Source organism: Triticum aestivum, chromosome 2B (genome assembly GCF_018294505.1).
Source record: "Triticum aestivum cultivar Chinese Spring chromosome 2B, IWGSC CS RefSeq v2.1, whole genome shotgun sequence".
In the NCBI taxonomy this organism is placed as follows: domain Eukaryota; kingdom Viridiplantae; phylum Streptophyta; class Magnoliopsida; order Poales; family Poaceae; genus Triticum; species Triticum aestivum.
This window is the reverse complement of record NC_057798.1, coordinates 247,220,749-247,224,791: the sequence shown is the minus strand read 5'-3', so window position 1 is coordinate 247,224,791 and position 4,043 is coordinate 247,220,749.

The following is a 4,043-nucleotide window of genomic DNA, read 5'->3' as shown; positions in this document are numbered from 1 at the left end:
GCACATGTGACAAGCTTCATGTTTACCGTTAATGCATCTACCTATAAACAGAGCAAAATAATGTATGGAAGGAAAATGAATGCTCCCTATGGTAGCTTGTGTGATTTCTCTAGATTCCACCATAGTGATACTAGCCAGAAAGTTTTTATATTCAGATTTGCGAGGTTCACTGGCATTACCCCACTGCGGGAGTTTACAAGCAGTACTAAAATCTTCTAGGTCCATGGTGTATGATTTATCATAAAGATCAAATAGAACAGTGTGAGAATTGCGCGAGGATGTAAAATTGAACCTTCTCACAAAGGAATTAGTTAAGTAACGGTATTGCGGGCACTTATCTGACATGAAGCCCTCAAGATCAACATTACGCACATATGCATCAAATTCATCCTTGATACCTGCTCCAACCATAAACTCCTCTAACGTCCATTCACAAGGCCGCACTTGAGCTTCCCTTGGTAGTTCATTGTCCGGCTCACATATTGCGAGCCTTGGGCCTTGCTTCCTTGAGGAACCACCTTGGTACGTTTTCCTAAATATTTTTCTTCCTCCGAAAATTTCTGAAATTTTTAGTGACTCAAAATAGAAGTGGACAAAACTCAACAAAATCGATAGCAACTATTCCCACAAGTGCCTAGAGGCTATATCATGCATTAGAACTACTTGGGACCATATAAATTTGACATGCAAGCTCAAGAACAGGGTCACCTAAGCAGCAAAAATTTGCAATAAATAAAGCACTAGAACAAAAACTAATTGGATCATTGGAGGAGTCACATACCAAAGAACAATCCCCCAAAACAGTTTTATGAATGGAGCTTTCAGCAAGGAGATCAAAAATGGCAGCAAGATGAGCTAGAACACGGGTTTGAGCTATGGGAGGATTTTTTTCTGGAGGAAGACAAAGTGAGTGGGTGCTGGAATAAGTGGAGGGGGTCCACGTGGGGTCCACGAGGCAGGGGCGCACCCTGGACCCTCGTGGCCATATGGTGGGTCCCCCTGGTGTGTTTTCAGTGCTAGTTATTCTTAAATATTCTACAAAAAATCATATTTCATTTTCAGGACATTTGGAGAACTTTTATTTTCGATGTATTTTTTATTGCAAGGATAATTCAGAAAATAGACAGAAAATACTATTTTTGCTTTATTTAATCTAAGTAACAGAAAGTAAAAGGAGGGTACAGAGAGTTGTGCTTTCTAACTTCATCCATCTCATGCTCATCAAAAGGAATCCACTAACAAGGTTGATCAAGTCTGGTTAACAAACTCTTTCCGAATAACATGGAATCGGAGAATTTTCGAATAACACTAAGTTACGTCAACGAGGATATGTATGTCCCCAACAATAAGAATATCATATTTCTTCTTGACAGTAGGAAGAGGGAATTCAAAACCTCCAATAGTAATCGTTGAAATTTTTCCAGTAGAATTGATATTATGGACTTGAGGTTGTTTCCTCAGAAAGTGTACCGTATGCTTATTACCATTAACATGAAAAGTGATATTGCCTTTGTTGCAATCAATAACAGCCCCTGCAGTATTCAAAAAGGGTCTACCAAGTATAATCGACATACTATCGTCCTCGGGAATATCAAGAATAACAAAGTCCATTAAAATGGTAACATTTGCAACCACAACAGGCACGTCCTCACAAATACCGACAGGTATAGCAGTTGATTTCTCGGCCATTTGCAAAGATATTTCAGTAGGTTTCAACTTATTCAACTCAAGTCTATGATATAAAGAGAGATGCATAACACTAACACCGGCTCCAAGATCACATAAAGCAGTTTTAACATACTTTCTTTTAATGGAGCATGGTATAGTCGGTACTCCTGGATCCCCTAGTTTTTTTGGTATTCCACCTTTAAAAGTATAATTAGTAAGCATGGTGGAAATTTCAGCTTCCGGTATCTTTCTTTTATTTGTAACAATATCTTTCATATACTTGGCATAAGGACTCATTTTAAGCATATCAGTCAAACTTATACACAAAAAGATAGGTCTAATCATTTCAGCAAAGCGCTCAAAATCCTCATCATCCTTTTTCTTGGATGGTTTAGGAGGAAAAGGCATGGGTTTCTGAACCCATGGTTCTCTTTCTTTACCGTGCTTCCTAGCAACGAAGTCTCTCTTATCATAACGTTGATTCTTTGATTGTGGGTTATCAAGATCAACAGCTGGTTCAATTTCTACATCATTGTTATTGCTAGGTTGAGCATCAACATGAACATCATCATTAATATTATCGCTAGGTTCATGTTCATTACTAGATTGTGTTTCATCATCAGAAATAGAAATATCATTGGGATTCTTGGGTGTGTCAACAATAGTTTCACTAGAAGCATGCAAAGTCCTATCATTTTTCTTTTTCTTCCTCTGAGAAGGACTAGGCGCATCAACATTAGTTCTCTGAGAATCTTGCTCAATTCTCTTAGGGTGGCCCTCAGGATACAAAGGTTCCTGAGTCATTTTACCCCCTCTAGTCATAACTCTAACAACATTATCATTTTTTATATTATTTAATTCATTGAGCAAATCATTTTGAGCTTTAGGCACTTGTTCTACTTGAGTGGTAACCATAGAAGCATGTTTACTAATAAGTTTAAATTCACCTTTAACTCTAGAAATATAATCACTCAATTGTTCAATCATATAAGCATTACGTTTCAATTTTCTACCAACATAAGCATTGAAGTTTTCTTGTTTAACAATAAAATTATCAAACTCATCTAAGCATTGGCTGGCGGACTTATAACGAGGAATATCACCTTCATCAAATCTATAGAGAGAATTTACCTTTACCACCTGTGTCGGATTATCAAGACCATGTGTTTCTTCAATAGGTGGTAAATTCTTAACATCTTCAGCTTTAATACCCTTTTCTTTCATAGATTTCTTTGCCTCTTGCATATCTTCAGGACTGAGAAATAGGGTACCCTTTTCTTCGGAGTTGGCTTAGGAGTTGGTTCAGTAAGTGTCCAATCATTATCATTGCTCAATATATTATTCAATAGCAATTCAGCTTGATCAACAGTTCTTTCCCTGAAAACACAACCAGCACAACTATCCAGGTGGTCTCTGGAAGCATCGGTTAGTCCATTATAAAAGATATCAAGTATTTCATTTTTCTTGAGAGGATGATCGGGCCAAGCATTAAGTAATCGGAGAAGCCTCCCCCAAGCTTGTGGGAGACTCTCTTCTTCAATTTGCACAAAATTATATATTTACCTTAAGGCAGCTTATTTCTTATGAGCGGGGAAATATTTAGTAGAGAAGTAATAAATTATATCCTGGGGACTACTCAGACAACTAGGAGTAAGAGAATTAAACCATGTTTTAGCATCACCCTTTAATGAGAACGGAAATAACTTAAGGATATAGTAGTAACGAATTTTTTTCCTCATGAGTGAATAGGGTGGCTATATCATTTAATTTAGTAAGATGTGCCACAACAGTTTTAGATTCATAGCCATAAAAAGGATTAGATTCAACCAAAGTAATTAACTCAGGATCGACAGAGAAATCATAATCCTTATCAGAAATACAGATAGGTGAAGTAGCAAAAGAAGGGTCATATTTCATTCTAGCATTCAGCTTAGCTAACAGTTTCTTAAGATCATATCTATCTTTGCAAGCAAAAAAGTCTCTAGCAATTTCTTCATCCATAACATAACCCTCAGGCACATCACGCAATTCATATCTAGGGGGAGAATCTTCATCATCACTTTCATCAATATTATCTGTTTCAATAATTTCATTCTCTCTAACCCTAGCAAGTTGTTCATCGAGAAATTTACCTAATGGCATAGTAGTACCAAGCACAGAAGTAGTTTCATCATAAGATCCATGCATAGCAAAAGTGGCATCATCAATAACATGCGACATATCAAAATTCATAGCAGTAGCAGGTTTAGGTGTCGCAAGCTTACTCAAAACAGAAGGAGAATCTAGTGCAGAGCTAGATGGCAGTTCCTTACCTCCCCTCGTAGTTGAGGGATAAATCTTGGTTTTATCGTCTTTCAAGTTCCTCGTAGTGATCA